This window comes from Manis pentadactyla, chromosome X, assembly GCF_030020395.1.
Source record: "Manis pentadactyla isolate mManPen7 chromosome X, mManPen7.hap1, whole genome shotgun sequence".
Lineage (NCBI taxonomy): Eukaryota > Metazoa > Chordata > Mammalia > Pholidota > Manidae > Manis > Manis pentadactyla.
Window position 1 is genome coordinate 922,816 of NC_080038.1, and position 23,048 is coordinate 945,863.

Here is a 23,048-nt window from a genome sequence, read left to right on the forward strand (position 1 = left end):
ACTAACTAGTTCCATCAGCCAGATGGAAACCCCAGACCCATTAGGTAATCATTTCCAAACCCTTTCTCCCCAAACCTGAGACCTCTCTCCTTCCTAGATACTCATGACACTCGGGCTGTTCTTGAGTTCACTGTGACCTTTTACATGGTCTGTCCTCTGAGGATGCACTCAGGGGTCCATGGAAGACACCCCCTGCACAGGGACTGTGAATCGAATGCTTTGATGTGTGGTCATGTGGCAGCAGGTAGATCACATAGATGGAAAGACATAGATGATAGATACGTAGATGGATAGAAATAGATGGTTGATTGATACACAGGTAGATGATAGGTAGATAGATAATAGGGGATTAATTGACAGATAATAGACTTATTGATTGGTAGACATAATGGATAGATGATAGCTACATTAATACGACGAACAGATAGATGATACATTTATATCCATTTGTAAAAGTATATATGGCTCTGTTTATAGATGAGAAATGTGTGTGTGTGTGTGTGTGTGTGTGGTGGCAGGTTATACATACACACACACACGTGAAAGACAAAACTGGAAATTCTGTTCCTAATCTTAAGCATGCAACATTGCTTTTTCTTAAGGGACACCAAAGATGATTTGCCCCAAATGACAAAGGGCTTTCTCTGCCAGAGAATATGTGGAAATGGCAATAACAGCATCGCATTCCCTTGCTATAGGTCATCCCATAAGCGATGAACATATCCCCAGGACCCGGGAATCCTGAGGGCTTATGTTTAAGGGGTTGGAGCCGCTGTGCCCCCTAAAGGAAACTGGATTTCCTGTCCTGCTGATACGGAACATTTGCAGATATAAAATATGTCCCTGGTACATATAAAATGTGGGATGTATGCTAATTGTTGCTCTTCACTAACTACCTTTTTCCTTTATTTAAAAATAGATGGGTTCAGAATTTAAAGTGACACAGGTGTGAAGGAAGGTGGGGAATTCAGAGAGAGGTTTCTCAGTGGCCAATTTCTGTTTAAAATATTTAAAAACAGCAAGGACTTGGCACAGCGGATCAAACACTGTTGACCACACGCACATCCAGTCATGACAGTGACCCAGAATCGTGCCGGTATCATGTTTATTTGGATGTGAAAACTAACCATTTCAGTGCAACCTTTTTAAGGGTCTGGAACTTTTGCCTTATTCATATGGGGCATTATTCAAAGTGACTTTCCATTTATGAAGGTCCTTGCTTGGAGCAACTGATATTTCTTGCCTATTATCATGTAAAACTGGTTTTGGAAACCTTTTCATCTGTGGATTAAATAGATACTTATTTCCCTCCCTGCTTCATACTTTCAACAAACGTGTTTGAAGAGAGTCACAGATACATTTTGGTCTTTTTAATTATAGATTTGCAGTGAATCATCCCATCACCTGTTCATTTATTTTTCTATTGGGGCTTCCTGTTCTGGAAGGGAGTAGGGTAATTGCTTTGACATCACCCCAGTCTGGGTGGTCCTGTGCTGAGTTTGGGGTGGTGGTGTCTTCCGGACCCACACTGAATTAGTCCTTCACCTGGCGAGGGGTGCAAATGCAAATATTTGCTGGTCTAAATGTTCAGCTCAAATCTCTGTACCTCTACATTTGCATAAGGTTTTTCCAAAGTTTCTGAGGTTTACGGAGGAATGGTAAAATTTGCCATTCTAGGGAACAGAGTTCTGGGAGTTCTGACAGCAAATGTAGACAATTCTGCAAATCTTCACCATTGTTAAAATACAGCGTACCTCCCTCATCCCAAAATGTGCCCCTCTGTTCCTTTATCGCCAGCCCCACTGTGCCCACCCCCAGTTCCTGGTGACGGCTGATCTAACTGGGGTGGGGAAGGTGAATTCTGTTTTGGACATGCAAACGTTGTGTGTGTGCGATCTGATGCGTCACTGTCCACCGCCATACGTGGGGCCAGAACCCATGAGAGGTCGGCAGTGAGGATGAGGGGGTCGGTGCATGGGTGCTCGAGACCTGAGCACGGGTGCCATCAGCCACGGAGGGAACCTGCCGTGCAACGGGGAGGGGGTTGAGGGGGAACCTGGACTCCCACCAAGGGGCTGGAGAACATGAAACCCGTGAGAAAGATGGAAGAGGGATGGCCAGAGGGACCAGGAGAGGTCCAGCTGAGTGTGGTGGGCGACAGCTCGGAGCGGGGAGGGAGGAGGGGTGGGCAACGCCTTTGAGGTGCAGGACAGGCTGGTAGACAGCAGGTCAGCGGGGGACGGCGTAGGCTTGCAGCAGAGAAGAGCCAGCAGGTGACCCCCAGAGGCCAGCTGGACCCTCCTGCAAAAGGGTCTTGGTCACCAGGCTCGTTGCTGAGGCTTCAGGCTGCAGATAATGGGAATTCCTCAGGGGCTTTCAAACAGGAGGGACCTGCCCAGATCAGAGTATTCTAGAAAGCTCAGGCCGAGGCCACGTGCACGATGCCTTGGACGGAGGGGACTTTTTGGGTCCTATCTAATAAATCTCTGGCCAGTGCAACATCGCAAAGATTTTCTCCTCTTTTTGTGCGTGTTTGTTTCTTGTGTAGATTTTATGTATTTAGGATTTTATGTTTAGGATGTACATGTTGGTCTATAACCTGTTGTGAGTTCACTTCTTTTACGTTGTGAGGTACAGACCAATGTTCCAATTTTGGACATGTGGATGGCCCGTGGTCTAAGACCATTAGTTAAAGAGATTTTATTTCCTCAGTTGAATTGCTTTGGCATTTGTGGAAAATCCAATTGCTGTGTGATTATGATTTGGTGGGGGGGGGGGTCCCACTCTGTTTGCATGACTGTAGCTTTGTTGTGGTGATGTTCTTATAGCTTCAATTCTGCAATGGGTTCTTTTATAGAACTCTTTGGGCTAGTCTACACCTTTTGAGTTTCCTTATTAACTTTACAGTCAGTTTATTTATTTCTTCAAATACATCGGCTGGGACTTTGACTGTGGTTCTATGGAATTTACAGGTGATTTGAGGGAATATTGACTTGCCCCATCTGCCAATATAGCACACTTTTCCATAGACCTATGCTTTCTTCTTTTTTTATTTTTAATCAGTGCTTTCTGGTCTTTTGTGAATAAAATTTACACACCCTTTTTCAGAGGTTAACACTAATAATAAATGCTTAGATCTATGATGGGATTATAAATGGTATTTAAACCATAATTTCTAATTGTTCACTGGTGGTATAGAAAAAATACAATGGACTTTCGTAAACTGATTTTGTTCCATGCTACATCCTTGCTAAACTCCCATGTTACATTTAATAGCTTTTTAAAGGTACTTTTAGATTTTCTCTGTAGACAATCGGCTTAATAATGCAAATAGAAGGAAGGAAATAATAGCATAAATCCTTGAAATTGAACATGGAAAAGCAACAGCAATGATCCATGCAATCCAAAATTGGTTCACTTTCTTCTTTGCCAATCGGCAGCGTTTTCTTTTCCTCCCCTGACTGCGCCGGCTGGGATGTTTAGGCACACGAGCGGGTCTCCTGGCCTTGCCCCTGAGCCTATCAGGAAACGCTCCGTCCTTCAGCTCTATCCCTACATTGAGAAGAGGTTGTTTTGGTTTTTAACATAAATGAATGTTGACATCTGTCAAATGTCTTTCTGGACATGATGTGATTTCTACTTCTTGTTCTGTAGTCCAGGTGAACGACTTCGATTTACTTCAAATGGGGAAGCAACTCCCCATTTCTGGGACCCAATGTTTCCTTCCATCCTATTGACGAAAATTACTGTCTTTATATGGACAGTTTAAGATGGCAAACATATTATGAACCACTATTACCCAGATTACAAAAACAAACACACATGCTAAGAACCTAAACTAAAAACCTTGTGGGAATTGGCAAGAGGTCCTCACCCTGAAAGAGACCAGGAGGTGAAAATTATTTCTGCCGTTTCTGCTTTCTGGGAGTGTTTGTACAGAATAGAGATATACCCCCCCCCACCCTGTTAACTAGTGGGTAGATGTTTATTTATACAGACTCTGAGAGAAACGTCCCTTTTTGCATTTTTCTGAAATAGCAGTTGTGGAGGGGATGTCCCCGTTTTGAACCCAGGGCCCTGAGTAACACCAACACAACACTGGGGGAGATGCTGGCTTGAGGTCTTGGGAACCTTAAAGGAGTTTAAAAGCTTAAATGGTGAGGGGAATCCCTCTTAGTTGAGGCACACATGGGACATTTCAAGGTCTGCATTATACCATCCCATGTGTTTAACAATGGGCAATAGAAGCATCCCACCGTCCAAGCCCACAGAGGAAGGCTTTTGATTTCTCTCATCCTTCCTGGGAAAATAAAAGCATTTTCCATGGTTTAAGTCAAACGTATCTTCCTGCTGGCATTTTGGTTCCAGTAGTTTTTGGTGTCTGCGCTCATGACGGCTCCATTCCCCCGGGGTCCAAAATCTAATTGACACCTTCTACCTGCCTGGTGAGCTAGCCCGTGCCCCAGCCCTGGAGCAGGTTTCAAACGCTACACGACATGCACGTTACCATTGACTTTCAGGTCTTAACACTCCTGACACATGTTGCTGGTGTCTGAAAAATCCCGGCACGCATCCTTTCTTATCAGCTCTGGAGTGTCAATCACTTTCCTTCGCTGGGCCAATCAATCCATTTCCGCTGCCCACGTTTTGTCCTTCTTTGAGAGACCGTATAGGGATGTGCTCCCTGGAGGGGACAGAGAAATTGAGCTCAGCTGGTCTTGCATGTTGTTTCCTGAAGATTTTTGGTCCCCTGTGGGCTAACCAGCCAACCTTCCTGCATCCCACACAGGAGGGGATGCACATAACTTGACAATCTCTAGGCAACGTATATGTTGGGGGAATTGTACGCTGGGCAACTGGGGAGAAGGTTTCTACCTGGACCCTGTAGACTCACCTTCCCTGTCTCCTTAAATGTATGGGAATTGAAGGGGGCATGTCAGATACCAGGAGCTAAACTACACGTGGTCATAAGGTGGCCCACATCCTCCTATGTAATGTTCTTACAATGAAAGCATTTTAGAGCCAGAGGGACCTTCCAGTACATCTCCTTTGTGCCTTTGTGCCCACGTGTGGACCTCTAGCATCTTCCTTCCCCAACTCATCCCTCTCAAGGATGTGGATATTCCACAATGGGACCAGTTAAGTCCTGGCATAAACAGCCTGTTCAAAGTTAGCGGTTCTCAGTCTGGGCAGTTCTGCACCCCAGGGACACTTGGCGATGTCCAGGGACATTTTTGGTTATCCCAGCTCAGGGTGGAGGGTGCTCCTGGCATCTGGTGGGTGGAGACAAGGGATGGTGCCTACAGGGCACAGGATGGTCCCCTAGAGCTTAGAATGAGCTGGGCCTGATCGTCAGTTCTGCTGAGTAGCAGACAGTCTGGGCCAGTCTCTGGGCTGATGGGTCAGGCTGCACTGGGACTCTTCTGAGAGGTGTCCTCAGTGAGCCACTGCAGAGAAACAGAACTCAGTTCCGTGTGTGTGTGTGTGTGTGTGTGTGTGTGTGTGTGTAGACACTGGCTATAACTACATCTACATGGATCTATGTATATGCTGATTATATGTACATATGTATGTAGGTTATATATACATATATGTGTGTGTATATACTCACACACTGAGTACATACATCTACCTATCATATACACTGGTTATATATACGTGTTATGTATATGTCTATATACTCGATATATTGACATGTATATTCCATGTATATATATATACATATACTGGTTATATATGTTATATGTACATACATATCTATGTATTCCATATGTACACTAAAATTATATACTGATATCTGCCTATATACACATATTTACTGGTTATATGTACACACATATGTATGTTATACATATCTTACACATATATGTATTCCGTTTATGTATACAAGGACTCTAACGATGATGGTAGACCACTCACTGCCTGAAACAGAAAGCTGAACACATGGCCTGCAGCCACCAGGGAGCCATGCTCTTGAGGCCCGGCCTCCCCACGCACACTAGAGCACGGGGGTGAATTCTCAGGGGGAAAGAGGTTGATATTCTCTGTAGAAGCCGGTTCTTTGTTGAGACTGTCAGTGTTGGGTTTCACTGGGTGGCAGGCTTATTACATTTTGTTTATTCTTGATCAGCTGGCCTTCAGAAGGGAGAGCTGGACCTGGCTGGCTAGTTGGCAAAGCTCATTTGCTGGGACAAGTAGTCACAGATTGATTGTGAAGGGTGTAAACCCGTTCTGGTGGTGACGTGTTCCCATGGCTACAGCACCAGCCCTCTTCTCCCAGATCTGTGGGAACCGTTTCTCCTCACTTGGAAAGCTGAGAGCTTGGGAGACAGGTGAACGGCAGCATTTAGGGAGAGGGCTCGAGAAGTCTGAGGAGATTTCCACTGTGAACTGGTTGAGTTTAAAATGCTTGTGGAACATGCAGACAGGAAGTTCTCCTGGGCAGCTCCCAGGAGGCACCTTCGAAGACCCTCAGACCCCTCATGAACCAAGTGAAGCCTGAGTCCCACAGTTATGACCCAGAGTGTGGGGATCAGATGAGCAAGTAGAGATGACAGAAAATGGGAGTTTGCAAACCAAGGTAAAGTGAACTGCACAGATGCAGGCCTCTTAGCTCCCCACCAGGCCACAGATAAACTCATGAATAGTGTATCTTTGAGATGTTTTATAGGAAGTTACATCCCCCACCATAGGGGGTACCTCCTTGACCACAGCACACAGACCCCAGACTCAGTGGGGCTGGGAGACTGAGGCCCAACAGTCCTGAAGCAGTCCTGTCACTCACCGCTGACCATCAGAAGATGGGCTTGGGATGGTCACACTCTCTGCAACCCTTTTCCATAACTGTGCCCTGAAAACCCCTGTATGTAACCCTACAGGGAGTCCGGGACCTTGGCCATCAGCCACACATTCTCCCTGCAGGGTGCCCTGCGAGAAATGCCCAGTTTCTTCCAGTACATGCTTAGGTCAGCGTGTGGCACTGCTGCACATCAGAGACCCAGGTTTGTTTGCTTCAGTAACACCTGGCAAATGAGATCTAAAAGCAGTTGGAAAATTGAAGCTACCTTAAGAGCTTTGAATTGGAGTCTACTGAGAGCCGTGGGGAGTTAAACAAATTTTCTTAAATTTAAAATGATAAAAGGTCTTTTAAAGAATTCTTTCCCATTAAATATTTTTAATAGAACATGAAATCCATAAAATGCAAAAAAAAACATTAAATGGACAGGCAAAGGAAGAGGAAGGCATGAGAGAAATGAGGATGTCAGAATACTGGGAGACAGTCAGGATGAACAGAGACACGGAAGTGAAAAGAAGAGAGATTTAGAGGGAACTGGTGATGGGGACTGCCGTGTGCAGCGGGGCGTAGCCACGGGAAAGGTCCTGAAATGGAAGCACAGCTCTGCAATGACAAGGTGACTTTTCTGTGACTTTTCTAGTGATGATTTTTGCACAAGGTGAGGATGAGAACCAGTCTGTTGAGAGAAAGCAAGTGATGGAACAGAAACTCAATTATTCTTTCAAAAATGCCATCACAGAGGGGAAAGGAGAGCCTTGCAGGGGTTGGGATGCCAAAAGGAAATTGCAGGGGTTGCATCTTGTTAGAAATGGTAGCTACCATTTCCTAACTGAGGAGTTCAGGCACTTTTGAGACCATCTGGGAGGAAGCCACCATGACTGTTCCCATTTGGAGATGAGAAGACTGAAGCACAGAGAGGTGATACGATGTGCTCTAGGACACACAGCGGGTAAGTGGCCGAACTGGGATTTGAACAACCTGGGTTGAGGCTCTTGATTAATACACTGGGCTGGCAAACAAGAGAGTGAACATCAAACCCATTCCTTGCGGAGCTTATGTCTGCACACAGTAGGAAGGAATGTTTGCCTTGGTTTGGATTTTCTCAGAAGCAGAGCCTGAGACAAGGATTCTAGTCTGAGGAATTTGCATGGGAGGGAATTCGAGGAGCCAGAGAGGAGTGGGGAAGGGAGGCAGGGTAGAGAAGCAGAGATAATGATGCAAGATCAAGACAGATACCACTTGGGCAATGGCAGATGGCCTGGAGGAGGCACTCTGGTATCTGGCATATGGTGTGTGTCCCAGTGCCCTCCTGCCAAGAGGGGAGGGACATTGGTGTTGACTCAACGTCTCCCTTCAGTCCTGGCAGAGGACTGCAGGGAAGACAGTGCATGGATTCCCCAGTTCTCTGGCCAGCCTCCTAGCAGGGGGAGCAGGTACCCATGGCTGGATGAAATCCTCGGACCACACACCACATAAGGCAGGGGGTATGGGAAGTGGGGTGTTGGTATGGCAGCAGCAGCTCTTGTCTGATGTTCTTGGGAACAGAGAGAAGAGAAATAGTCTTGGTGGGCAATGGGCTCACTTCCCCATTAGGGCAAGAGAGATGGGTGAAGAACAGGGCAAACAGATGGGGCATACTTCAAGAGGAGGGAAGGAAGTGAAGGGAGTGATCTCCTCTGAGAAATGGGAGGTAAAATCCTGTGTGTGTGCAGACAAGAGGTGAAGAGGAGGGTGCAGGAAAGGTTTCTCAGGCTATAGTGAGTCTGCCTGGAGTCACTGTTTCAATATCCACCTGTTAGGTCTCCGTGTGTCCAGTCAAATTGCCAGTATCAGGCAGGAGAGGCGAGGTCATGCTGCAGTAACAAACAGCACCAAAAAACTCAGTAGCTTAAAGCAGCAAACATTTATTTCTTGTTCATGGTGCACATCCATCGTGTGGTGTTGGCTGGGAACTCTACTCCATGTCATTGCTATCGTCAAAGACACACCGTGGAGCAGCTGTAAGTTGGAACAAGAGGAAAGGAAAAAGACTGCCCTAGAGGTTCTTGTTAAGGCATTTAAGCTCAAAAGTGACTTATATTCTTTCCACTCACAACTTGTTATACAAAAGCCATGCCATGACTGCCTCCAACCACAGATGTGTGGGACTGAACTGCCCTCTGAAATGCCCAGACAAAGGGACCATAGCTGTCTTCTCAGAAGGATCATTACACCAATGAAATGAGATATCAGACCCGAGCCTGCCCTATTGGAACTATTTATAATAGTGACAATCATTTGCAACTGTTGTTGTGTTCTTGAGTGAGTCATTGAGGATGACCTTGAATAATCAAAAATTACAGAGAGCAAAAGGTGTCAGGTATCTGAGGACAATATTGAGGACGATATTTGCAGAAAAGCAGTGCAGTTAAAATGTAGGATTAGGTTTTGGGGCTCTCTAAAATATTTATCTAGCAGGGTTGAAAAGTCCATTTTACCTAAACTGGGGGGCAGGTGAATAACTCTAAAATATATCCTAAGTGTCACCCAATACAATCCAATACTCTCTCCTCTTTAGCTTTGCTATTAATGCCATTTAACTGACTTGTGGTGATGGAAACACTTGTGAAATTCTCATATTTTTGCTTCTTCTCGTGTTGCCCTACCTACAAACTCAGAGGAATGAAACACACACACAACACACACACAACCTCATTGGTATCTACTGTTTTAATTCATTCAGATATTTTACTATCCCCCTTTAATAATTTAAGAACTGCTTTAAAATAACTTGGAAAACAGAGTTGCTTAGGATTTCATACAGAGCCCCTCAAGTAACTAGCAACCCTCATTACCCAACACTGGTATGAAGTCACTACGCCTGAGGTCAGCTCCTTGGTGAGTTGGCGTAATGACCTGTGGTTATTAAATGGACTGGTTGGAAAAAAAAATCTCCCCAAATAGCCTCACCCCAGTGAGTGGCAGCTATGGAGCTGTGCTGTTTTGAGACATTTCGTGCTGGGCCATCGGTCGTTCCATGTATTTTGGTGAGTGCATAGAGTTAATCAGGTGCTTTTAGGATTTTTTTTAGCAGCCGTGGAGTGCTGTTTGTATAAACTGGTGTTCTGGTTACCTCTTGTTATGGGCTGTCTTGTGTCCCCTAAAATTCACATGCTGAAGCCCTCACCCCAGGACCCCAGAATGGGGCTGTATGTGGAGACAGGTCTTTAAAGAGGGAATTAAGGTAAGTGAGGTCATAGGGTGGGCGCTGATCCCGTAGGACTGGTGTCCTTATAGGAAGAGATGAGCACACAGACACGCACAGAGGGATGACCATGGATGGCACGGAGAAGGTGTGTCTGCACTCCCAGGAGGGGGGTGCTCTCAGTCCTGCTCACACCTGTGTCTCGGAGCCCAGCCTCCAGGAAGGGGAACATCAAATGTGTGTTGTTCAAGCCGTCCCGTCTGAGATCCTTTGTCATGGGGGCCCTTACACAAAGAGTCACAGGGAGCAGCTGGCTTTGGGTCTCCTCTGTCCTGCTGTTCGGGTTCTGTGCCCTCTTGAGCGTCACACACTTGCTACCCGGATCACATCCTGGAACCGTCACAGGTGGTGTTTGCACAGAACCGGGGTGGGGAAGATGAAGTGTACCCACACTTCCTGCAGTCGGGTGTGGGAATCATCAAAGGCTTAAAAAAATGCCAAAGATGTGTAAGAAGGCTTTCCCAATGATGGAGAGGCAATTACTCTGAAATGTGGACAGGCTTTGCCTCTGTTTGCTACTCTCCTAGTAGGGGACTGAAAATATCACACAGGAAATGCTGGAGATGCCGATAAGCACCCTTGTGCAAAGTCCCAAGCAAAGAGCAGATGAGGAAAGGGGGCCTCTGGAGAAGTTTCTGGATATTTGCGGTGTTACGCGTTGAACTGTGTCCCCGCTGAATCTGTAAGGCTGACGCCCTAGTCCCCAGTACCTCACAATGTCAACGTATTTGCAAATAGGGTCATTGCAGGTCTAATTAATGATGCAAGATGAGGTCCTACGGCAGCCCTAACCCAACACGCTGGTGTCCTCATAAGAAGGGAGATACTGGGAGAAGACGGTATAGGTGACAGCAGCCAAGCCGCCACACGCCCAAGTAGCAGAAGCTGGGTGGGGGGGGGTCAACCTGCAACAGAGCGCCCCCTAGAGTCTCTGGAGGGTGTAAGGCTCTGCCCCACCTGGATCTCAGACTTCGGGTCTCCAGAGCTGGGAGAAGATAAATTCCTGTTTCTTAAGCCCGTCAGTTTGTGGTGCATTGTTGTGGCAGTCCTAGGAACCTGATACACATGCCACAAAAGTTTTCCTGGGTTTTATTCCCGTGCCTGGGCACTGAAATAACCTAGTGGCCCCTTGTGCTTTGTGCTGGTACAACGGCCTGGTCTGTGACCTGAACTGGTTGCATACAGGCCATGACGGGGCACAGTTTTGGCCAAGACACTGGGTGGCTGATGCCTGCTGGGGCGGCAGCGTGGGGATGATATGAGGAACACACGGTGGCCAACTTCTGCCCTAAGGTATTTTTCTTAGACTTGTCCCCCTGTCGTGGTCACAGTGCATAAAAGCCGGGCTGCAGACGGGCGATAAGCTCTGAATGCACCCCTGGGCCTGGAAAGCGTTCAATCTCGGGATAGTGTGTGTGGTCTGGGAGCAGGGTGTGGGCTGTAATGTGTCGGAATGGATTTTAGAAGGTGGCATTCAAGAACTTTATTGAATTATGCAAACTGGTGATGGAAAACGTTTGGATGGTCATGTTTGTTGCCCACCCAATGCAACAGCTCCCGGAAGGAGGTGGGTACCCAGCTTAATTTAGAATATAATTGGGGATTGCCAAACTCGTCCCCACCGGAGAGTTCAAGGAATGAGAAAGGAACCATCTGTCTGCTCACTTGGGTGCTAATAATACCATGCAATTCACCTTCCACCTTGAAATCTGGGTGGAAATGTGCTATTTTTCTTAAGCACAAATGGAGGATAAGGAGAAAGAAAGTCACCAAATGACGGACTTTCACATCTTCCTTTAGTTTCAAACTCAGGAATGAAATGTCCTCACATATGGACTTGTTCCCCCCATTACAACATTTCCTGTGAGAAGCTGCACAGTGCAGATAAGACCCCAGAAACATACTCATGAAAATGAGACTCGGCATATGGAAATGGTAATGGCAGAAATCCACATAGGGCTTCGTATGCTCATGGCCATCTCTGTCTTATTCGCTTGATGCTAACTAAGTGTGTGTCAGAAGTGCATTTTTAATTTAACGGAGCTCTGTTCATAAAAATTCTATTAGTAAGTAAAAGATATGCTGGGATACATACAGGTTATAGGAATAAGGATATAAAATATGATTCAAAACCAGAAGTGGGGAAGGAAAAATACAAAAATAAGGTTTAACCACTCTGTGATTCCTTGATGCAAATATGAAACAATAGACCATTTTAACATTAGCAAAGGGAAAATGGGGTGACGGGTGTCAATCTTCCTTCCTTTCTCCCTCCTTAAAACCAGCAGTGACTGAACGGGGAGGGTTGTTCCAGGATAGGAATGGTGAAATGGAAAAGAAGTCCCCTCTCATGAGGCCTGAAGCTACAGGGTGTGGATTGCATTAATTGCTCACAATCCCTCTTTCCCTCATGACTTTGCCAGCCGGTGGGAGGACCTCACCTCCCTGCACCAGGACTTTGCACTTTAATTCTGATTTGCCAACACAAGGTCAACAGAATTCCTACCAGCAGAGGTGTTGTGAGGTGGTTTGGTTCGCCCTGTGTACATCTACATTCCAACACCACAGGAACGTACCCGGAAAAACCACTCGTTCCAAAATAATGACATTATGTGGCGCAGATGTGATTTCTGGGTTCGTGTTGGGTTCACCTTAGTCTGGGTGAGCCCAGCATAGATCAACCCAACAGACCCACAGGTGTGAAAAATAAGTGCATATTATTATAGATAGTTGAGGTGTGGGATTATTTGTTATGTGGCATAATTTAAGTTATAGCTGACTGACTCAGAAAACCTCTAAATTGGAGAAAGGTTCTCAGCACAATCTCTCTCGTGTAACAAAATCTCTAGCAAATTGTCTAGATTGTTTCATATATTCAAAGGGGGGTGTCATCAAGAATCAGGGAACCAATTTCTATCTTTCTGGCTTTATAAATTTGCATATGAGAATGAGACATAAATTTACAAAGATCATTTGCATATATCTCATCTTGATGTTTCAAATCTGCTGCATCTTGGTGCCTATGGGAAAATTAAATATTAATAATCTGTTACAAAAGCTATTTGGATGGATAGGATAGGAATGGGTGTGTGTGTGTGTGTGTCTAAGGTATTTAAAGCCCCCACTTAGCCCTTACTTCTCTCAGTAGAGGTTATTACTACCGTGAAGTTGGCAGGGATCCTGCACATCCATGCACTGACTCTTTATATCTATACAGTATTTACAAAATTAATCTAAAATGTTTCCTCACAAAGAATCCACAAGCATAGCAATCCATTCTTGTCTATATTGACTTGATGTCACAAATAGTAATTCGACATCCTTCTGCCTTTCCTGAAGTTGTCACTATTAATTCCCACACTTTCTAAATGCCTATTTGATAAATTACATTTTTATCCATGGTAAGAAAAATAGACTAACTTCATCACAACATCCATTTTCATGCAGCAAATGTGAGGCATTTATTTCTCCTTAATGGATGCTAATCTTGTGACTCCAGAACTAGCTTCTTTTCCAAAATCCTTTTTATTTTTTCCTACTAAAGTCAAACTCCCCCTAATTGGCACCAAACAAGTGACTTGATTTAGATGCTGACACCATCAAAGCTGTGCAGGCAGCTCTGTTTGTTTGTTTTTGACTTTCTGGATATTTGGACAAAAAGAATGAGAACTTTCAAACATAAATCCTGTGAGCACATGTGTCATTAAGCTCTGAAGAAATATACTTTTGTAAATCAGATTTAAAACGAAATGCCTTCCAAGTATCCAATTAGAGACATTAGGAAACGTTGGTTTTATCAATGCAGATGTCTGTTTTGTGATGCCTCTGGGCGAGAGATGTCTAAGGGACCCCGTTCTTTGAACCCTTGACCCTCTCTCTTCTTCCAGCAGGAAGCAGAAAGCTCTTAAGAGCTCATGTGACTGCATGGGTGCATGTGGACAATGCAGTATGATCAATCCCAAGGACGCAGACCACATGGAAATCCGCCTTCCACCCCGCAGGGCTTGAGGAAGAGAGGTTTGTGCGGGTCCCCGGGTGTTCCCTGCTGCGCTGATGGCTCCCAGTAGCTTCCTTTCCAAGCTCAGGAACGGCGAGCCTGGTGGTGCAGCCGACCAGCCCCCGTGCTGACACCCAGGACCCTCTGGGGAGAGCTGCATGAGTCAGGACCCAGTGGGAGGCGCTCTGAGCCAGCACTGCAGGTGGATGGATCTGAGCCGGGGGTGTGGAGGGCTGGGTGCAGAGCAGCAGTGCATGGAGCCAGCCCTGCACATGCCCCATGTTCTCTGAGCCAGGGAGCTTTGCAGCATCTGAGAACCTCCAGGGTCACCCTGGGCAGCACACCGCTCAGCTGGGAGCCCCTGCTGGCCTGCAGGTGGGTCGCCTGGCACGGGAACGCCAGGCTGTGTGCTGAGGATGCACCGAGTCTCATTAAACTGCCCTGTGGGCATTCTCGCTGGCACGGCTGCCTGCCCGGCCTGGAGAGAAGGCTGTGTTGTGGAGAGAGGCCACGGTGGAGGAAGCCTAACAGAGCCTCTTTCTTCAACTTGCCAAGAAACACTAGACAAGACGCAGAATGCAACGGCCGAGGACCCCAGATCAAGTGGAAAGCTGACACTCAGAGAATTCACTGTCTCGGGTTGAACATCTATCCCCCAGATCCATGTCCGTCTGGAATCTCAGAACATGACCTTATTTGGAAGGATGCCCACTAAGGAACAGGGAGGCCCTTGTTCCAATGATGGTGTCTTAAAAGTAAGAAATGTGGACACAGACACACACAGGGAGGTGCCATGTGGTGACAGAAGCAGAGATTGGGGAGATGCAGCCACAAGCCAGAGGGCACCAAGAATTGCTGGAAAAGACCAGGAAAGGCCCCACCCACCTGAACAGATACCTGGGGGACACGACCCCTTGGGCCAGAACAGATGGGAAGATTCTGTTTATTTTAAATCTCTTTTTCCTTTTTGGAGAAAGATCCAGAGGTCAGCTCTGGCTGAGGTGTTACACAGCCACGGTGACAGTGTCACAGGTACCCAAAGTGCTAAGCAGATGCCCCATTCGAGGTACAAAAACCAGGAGAAGGGAGACCCTCATGGTGCAAAGTTAGGGGGCTCCGTTATCGATCTGAGTTTTCTGTACACTTCACCATGAGATTTGATGAAAACGACGTAAACGTACCAAGAACAAAGATTGTCCACTGGATAAAAGTCAAGAAAGGCCCAATGATCTGTTGTGCAAAAGCAACCCACTATAAATGGAAAGATATAAACACATGCAATGTCAAGGGATGGACAAAGACATACCACGGAGAGGCTAGATTAATAATCAGACAAGATAAATACCCAGGATACAGAGGAAGATTACATAATGACAAAGGGTCCATTTGCCAGGAAGTCATAAAAACAGGAATTGTGCACCCAGTTGGTAACAGAGATTCAATGTTCAGACAGCAAGCAGTGAACAGAACAAAAAAGAAATGGGCAAATTGAAAAAATATACTTGGAGAACTCCACGCTCCTCTCTCAAAAATCAACAGAATAAGTAAATAGGAAATTGGCGAGAATATAGAGGATCTAGTTGACATTTACAGAACACTCCACACAGGCACGGCAGAGAACGTATTCTTTACAAGGACATGTGGAATGTTCACCAAGACAGACCATTTGCTGGACCATAGACCAACCCTCACATAATGTGTGGAATTTAAATCTCACAAGACTTATTCTTTGACCAAGAGAGCGTTGGCCTTCAAATTGGTAATTGGAAAATAGCCAGAACATGACCAAATATTTGGAAATTGAAAACATGCTTCCAAATGACCAAAGGCCAAACCTTGATGGAAATTAGAAAATATTTTGAACTCAATGGAAAAAAAAACCACACACAACATTTTTGGGGTGTAGCTAAATCAGTATTTGGGGAGAAATTTTCAGCATTAAGTGCTTACATGAGAGGAAAAAAGGGAATTCTCAAATCAATCATCCATGATTCTACCTTAGGAAATTCGACAAGGGAGGGCAAATTAAATCCAAAGCAATCAGAAGAGGGAGCTCAGGAAGATGAGAGAAGCCAATGACATAGGAAAGAGAAACGTAATGAGAACATGAACAAAGCCCAAAGCTATCTCTCTGAAAACATTAATAAGATTGACAAATTCCTAGCCAGGAAGACCAAGAAAAACAGGAGAGCTAGAGATAGAGAGATAAATAAAATACGGAGAGAAAGGAATAAAAATATCTGGAACGCGAGAGGCGACATCATAACAGACCTATCAGAAGTTTAAAGGATAATAAAATAGTAACAAATGATCTGTTTATACCTTAAACAGTTTATATGCAAGTAGAGCAATTCCTCAAATACCACCAAAACTCAACTGAAGAAGAAAATAGATCACTTGATTGCCCTGTGTTCATTAAATTCACTGAATTGTTAGTTAAAAACATTTCAAAAAGAAAACACCAGGTCCAGATGGTTCTGTGGGTGAATTCTTTCATATATTTAATGGAAAAGTAACACTAACTCTGTATAGTGTCTCCAAGCACATGGAACACGACGAAATGCGTTAGAATTCATTTTCTGTTACCAGACTTGAGGCAAAAACAAATACACTCCAAGAACATGAGCGACGGATGGGTGTCCTTTGTGGATACAGACGCAAAAATGCTCAACAAAATAGGAGCACATGGAATCTGGAAAAAGGATGATGGGTGCTGAGCAAGTGTTGTTGCTGGCGGGCATCTAGGGCACGATCATGATTCGACAATCAGTGTACTGAAGAAAAACCCATAAGATCATTTTGATGAATGCCTAAGAAGCCCTTGACAAAATTCAATACCCATGTGTGACCTTCGGCGATCGGGGAACTGAAAGGGGTTCCTTCATTCTGGGGAGACTGAAAGCTTTCCCTACAAGAGCTGGAAGCAAGGAAAGGTGCCTGCCCTCACCAGTCCAGTTCCACATCACACAGGATGTCCTAGCCAGGCCTGTGAAATGATTAAAGCGATAAACCAAAAAGCATCCGATTGAAAGGTAGAACTGAAAATGGCATGGAGGACTAGAAACAGGTGGCAACATCCAAAAGCCCGTGTGGTTCCACCAAAACCCAAACCAAACCCGGTGTGTGTCTGATGGGAGGTCAGGCACCTGCCCCTTCCTCCCCTTTACCGACACGAGGAGTCCTAGACTAGATGACCTGTAGGTCAATTCATTAAAAAAAGAAGACAGACAACTTTGGGTATTATTCCAAAACCTCAATTTGATGTCAAACTACCATTAACGGAGATGGGTTTTGGTGCCATATGTAGGAAGGATTCTGGTGCCGTAATTGAAGGATTAAACCACCGTGAACATTGCTAGCAACGTGACCCAGTCCCAGTTCAATACTGTTTATCTGCATAAGAAATGGACGCCCTTTTAGGATGGGCAGGTTCCTTCCTCCTGCTGGAGGGGTGGTAGTTTTAGAGGTGGGGGTCCTTTGCAGGGGAGGGAGGCGGCAGCCTTTGGGCAAGCAAGACTCCAAAAAGATCAATCGCGTTCTAACAAACAAAAAAGTAGGTTTTTGCTTCCAGAAGGGAATGAATTCCTGGTAAAATGCCCAGAGCGGAATGGGTTTTCTGCATTCTGCCAGGAGAAAAATGGAGCTTCACAATGTTGCTGTGGGAAGATCCTGGAAATACAAGCATTACTGCTGCTGGATGTGATACACAAAAACAGTCCACAAGGGTGATACCAGGGGATTGGGAAGTCCTGGATAGAATCCCTTGTCCAGTAGCTCTTGCTGTTGATCCACTATGCTGTCCCTGCACACACCGATGAATGTCGGCGGTCACGGAGTCGGTCAATACACGGGTCAGCTGTGCAACACCCGCTCAAGACAGAATGTTGGCTGCATGGTGGATTTTGCAAGGAGCGATACACACTGAATGTCCCCTTAGAAATGTTTTAGAATATGAGTGCCTAGGACATTTTTCTTTAAACCTTAATGATCCAAGAATACCTAAAAATCCATGCCATTGTCTGAACGTGTAACAGTGTGACTCAAATGATCAGACGCAAAATGCAACAGGGAAGTGAGCGGCCTTCCACGGCTAATGGAGTAATTGGCATGTCAGGCACAGTCCTATCTCTGGGGCAAAAGATTCCAAAATGATTAGTGTTGATCTGGAAGGGTGAGCATCTGGTTTGGTCAGAGAGCTTCTTGCTAACACAGACAGCTGTGTTCATCGTAGCAGACTAGGCCTTTCCCTATTTTGCAACTGAAAGACACTGATGAAGGTCACTGATCCTGGGTACCACCTTAGGATTAGGCCAGGGATGCAGTTAATACATTTTGTAAACATATCATAAGGAAATCAGGGCATTGGGCTGATTCATTAGGATTTTTAAAAGGCTTAGAAAGCAAAGTCCATGTTTCAAGGAGCAATATAAAAGAGTACCTGTTTTATTACATCCGTACCATAATGTTTGACTTGGGATGGTCAGCACTGCAATATATGTTATCTTCTGTTTATAGCAATAAAAATCAGATTATATAAAACATGCAGTCAAAGATGCTGATCCCTGAAAACTTGTGAATGGCAGGAATAGCTAAAGGAGCTTTCAGATCTTAGGACACATTATCTTCCATCCCCTTAGCCCCAGACCATGGGATTTTTCACTTCCACTTATATTCTTTCTGCTTGGCATTTTAACCTTCCCAGAAGGTAAAACAAAGCAAAAATAAATGAAAAAAAAATCCCTCCTCATTTCACTTGGTAGTTTCCTAAAAATAAAGCAAATTATTTTTGTAAGTCATATATTTGATAAAGGACATGTATCTAGATGCTCTAAGGAACTGTTGTAATTCATTAATAATTTTTAAAAAACCAGCTTTGAAAAAGGGGCAGAAGATCTAAAGAGATAATATTCCAAAGAAGATATAGAAACAGCCAATAAGCATATGATAAAATGTTCAACATTAGTCATTTGGGAAATGCAAAAAAGAAAAAAAAACATCCTAGTGTTCACACCCATTTAAATGGCTAGAATCTAAAGGTCAGATAGTAATAAGTGTTGACATGGATGCAGGTGGGAGTCAGACCCTCATACAGGCTGCTGGGGGCGTAGAATGGCCCAGCCACTTCAGAAGCAACCCAGCAGTTCCTCAAAGTTTTGAACACAGAATTTCCATGTGATTCCCCCCCAACCCCACTCCTAGCTGTGTATGTATATGTACCCAGGAGAAACAAGATCACAGGTTTGTGCAAAAAGTGTGCACAGATGTTCAGAGCAGCGCTATTCACAATAGCCAGAAAGTGGAAACAACCCAGTGTCCACAGATGGATGGATGCACACAATGTGGTCCATGCAACATGGGGAATATTACTCAGCCCTAAAGAGGACGGCAGCCCTGACACACGCACAGTAGGATGGACCTGACCCCTCGGTGTTCAGGGAGAGACACAGACACACAGGGACACATGGGGTGGGATCTGTTCACAGGAAACACCCAGAACAGGCAGATGCACAGACAGAACACGGATTTGTGGCTGTTGGGCTGGGAGGGGTGGCAAGTGACAACTAAGGGGTATGATGTTTCATTTTGGGTGACATAAATATTGAGACATGTACTCTAGTGATGCTCGCATGATTCCATGGACACACCAGAAGCCACTGAATTAAACATGTTAAGCGAGTGAATTGTGCAGAATGCAAATGACATCTCAATTAAGCTGTTACCAAGCATAATAAAATAAAATAATAAAGAAATAAAAGAAAAGAAGGGAAGGCGAGAGGCTCAGGCTTTAACCAGTACATGCCTTTTCCCTCCCGGATTCTCACACAAAAGCTGGCATCACAGAATGCTGAGCCATGGTCCGGGTTCATCTTTGCCCCAGGGCAGGTGCCATGCGAGGCTGGGTCCTCCAGCCCACAAAGGCTACACCTTTAAGGTGTCGGCCCTGCAGCTGATGGAAGCCATGAGGTGTGTCTGTGGGGTCGCACTGCCCACCTTCAGGAAGGCCAGGGCTTCTGTCCTCTCACCGCCCAAGCAGGGGCAGGACACTGAACCCACGTCAGGACGGAGCATGAAGCTCATATAGCTGGCACCCCAGGGCCTGGCTGGGCACAGCACTCCCACCTGCAGCTCAGCCCACCCACCAGGGGTGTAAACCCACTCCCAGGTGAGCACAGGCTCTCAGAAGCAGGTGCCCAGGGGAGCCTGCCATGTCCCATCAGAGCCGCCTGACCGTGCTTTGAGAGGCAGGGACGGGGGCTCCACCCTCACTGCAGCCTCCTAGAAGCATGCATGGGTCAGAAGCTGTTATGGCCGAATTGTGTCCCCCAAAAGCAGATGGCAGATGTCCTCCGCAAACCAGACACTTGATACCTCCTTGACAGGGAGTAGATCACCCCGGGCGGTCCCCTGTTTCTGGGCTATGTGGTTCCCAGCCACACTGGCACCAAGTCCCCCCCTTTCAGTCTGGTGTCTGATGCTGCCCAGGCCCGACGCCCCATCTCGCCCTGCCCACCTGTCTGCAGGCCTCCTTCCGAGCTGGCTTGGGAGAGAGCAGCCTCAGGGATTGGGCCTTGGAGAAAACCCAGACCCCGTCGGACCCCGCACACAAGGGGGCCGCTGGAATTCCCAGTTTTGGGAAGGTGGGTTTCTAGTCATCGTGGATATTCCATGCAGCTTGTTACCAATGTATCACGGTGCTCGCTGTTGGGTTACTGAGAACGGCTGCTTTCTGTTTATCGCTACCAATTTAGCTTGCTGTGGGGAGTCTGGTTAGCAAGATGGTTAAATGCTGAATATGTGTGTATGGAGATTTTAGGGTCAAAGGATGTAAATGCTTTTCCATTCAAATACAAGTCACAAACATGTGTCCGTAGCATAGTATTGTTCTCAGGGCGTGTACTTGTCCAGATGTATGACAGTGGATCTTATCGTCCAGTATAATACAGGATCTTTTAAATGTATGCCACTTAATTCAGGTTTTCAAATGTAAATCTCATTGGGTTATTTATTGGCCAGACATGGGAATCTACTGGTATATCCCACAAATTGCTGTGTGGTTTATCATCGCTAAAATTTGTAAAATAGTTTCCTTGTAAAGCCACGACGTGTGAGTTTCCTGGGGCTGCCATAATAAAGCACCTTGAACAACACACATTCATGTCCCCCGTCCTGCAGGCTGGACCGCGAGGTCCAGGTGTGGGCAGGGCTGGTCCTCCTGAACCTCCCTCCTGGGCGTGTGAATGGTGTCTCCTCCTTGGGTCCTCACAGGGTCGTCCCTCTGTGCCTGCTGTGTTCTCATCTCCTTTTCCTCTAAGGACACCAGTCGCATGGGATCTGGGCCCAGCCTATGACCTCATTGTACCTAAGTCACCTCTTTAAAGACTAAATACAGCCCCTTTCTGAGGTCCTGGGGTTGAGGGTGTCAATGTAAGACTTTGGGAGGATGCAGTTCAGCCCCTAAACATGAATTAATGATTTAACACCAGCAGACAGAGCGGCACCTGCGTATGTATCCAGAATCCTTCTCTTAGGATTATGACGCCTGTTTTCTCATCAGGGGTGCATTCAACCCAAAGTGCACGCATCAGCGGACCTCGATTTATTCTGTGTCTAAAGTTTATAGCCTGTGTGAAAGTCATTACCAAAATCCCAATAAAGCAATGCCCAACGTAGTATATTGTCATCCTAATCTGCTACGTCTATCAGAAAAGCCATTCCATTCATGCAAAGGTGTTTGTTTTTTGTACATCTTTTTCTGTGGGTCATTTGCTGATTATTCACAGATTTCCCCGAATCCATAGCAAACACGAATACTGCACCTTTCAGTCTATGTTCCCAGACAGGCTTCAAGCAAATTCCCCTATCCGTTTTCATATCATGACACCTCTAACTGTAGTCATCCTTTACGTTAAACTCCTACATCTGAGGATTTGAAACGAATTATGAGTGAATCGTTTGTTCTTTCTGATTTTTATTCTTTTATTCATGTAAGTCATTTGTAATATATTTGCATTTGAAAAATGCATTATTACATAACATAAAACCACTGTTGACTCTTTCCATCTAGCTGCATGCTCTAGTAGGGTGGGCTACGTTGAGTGGTGTGTGTGTACAAACTGTGTGTGCAAATATATATATGTACACATATAAATATAGATGTCTAGATGCCTACTCTATGCATGTATGTAAATAACTAAATATATATCTCAACTATATGTACATTTTATATATATTTCTATACATGTGAGATACGTACAGTGTATATATAATTTAGATATACATCCAAACCATATATATGTATATATACATTGTATATATGTTTGTGTCCACGTCAACTTTCACAACATTAAAACCAAAGTTAAAACAAAAAAGGAAGCCATGGACCTGTGGGTTCAGCTGCTGTGCATGGATATTCTGTGGGGGTCTCCCAATGGGCTAGGCTCTGTCTGCAGTTTTTCTCCTAACAGGTAAGGAAGCCACGGGTCCTCATCACCACGGTGAGCAGCACGCACGCCCCCCGAAGGCTGGTTCTGTTTTCTGGGGCTGGGAACGTCCATCAGAACATCACGGCTGCACCTGCCCGACCCTCAACCTGAGACTCAAGCTTGACGCCCTGAGGACCTACGTCCAGACGCATCCAGACCTCGGACAGGAATGGAAACCATACTGCAGACCTCAGGTTCCCCCACAGGACATTTACGTCTTTCTTTGAAGCAGCAGATGGAATCACTGAGAGAGGTCATCTGTCTACTCTGGGGCAGGGCAGGGGGTGCTGCTTGCCACATCTCGGGGATTGAACGGACAGGCCTTTCTACAGGAGATCTTTACCTTACATACCCCTGGGAAGATGCAACTAATTCAAGAAACCTCTCGGCTTCTGGTGTTTCACAGTAAGCCAACTAACTATCCCTTCTTCTAGGAGGACGGACCACCGGGGTGGGTGGTGCGGTAGGGACCCTGCAGCTCATAACACACATCAGCTCCTTCTACACACGGACATAGAAAGGGCAGCC

The 23,048-nt window shown here is 45.7% G+C and overlaps 1 long non-coding RNA gene across 1 annotated transcript in view; it reads right to left on the bottom strand.

Annotated features, from left to right (window-relative positions):
- Positions 1-2,194: 2,194 nt before the first annotated feature.
- LOC118935957 (uncharacterized) overlaps positions 2,195-23,048 on the bottom strand; it is a 46,169-nt gene continuing 25,315 nt past the window's right edge. The window contains exon 3 of the long non-coding RNA XR_008995077.1: positions 2,195-4,684. This is a non-coding gene — a long non-coding RNA (uncharacterized LOC118935957). The remainder of the gene's footprint in view (positions 4,685-23,048) is intronic.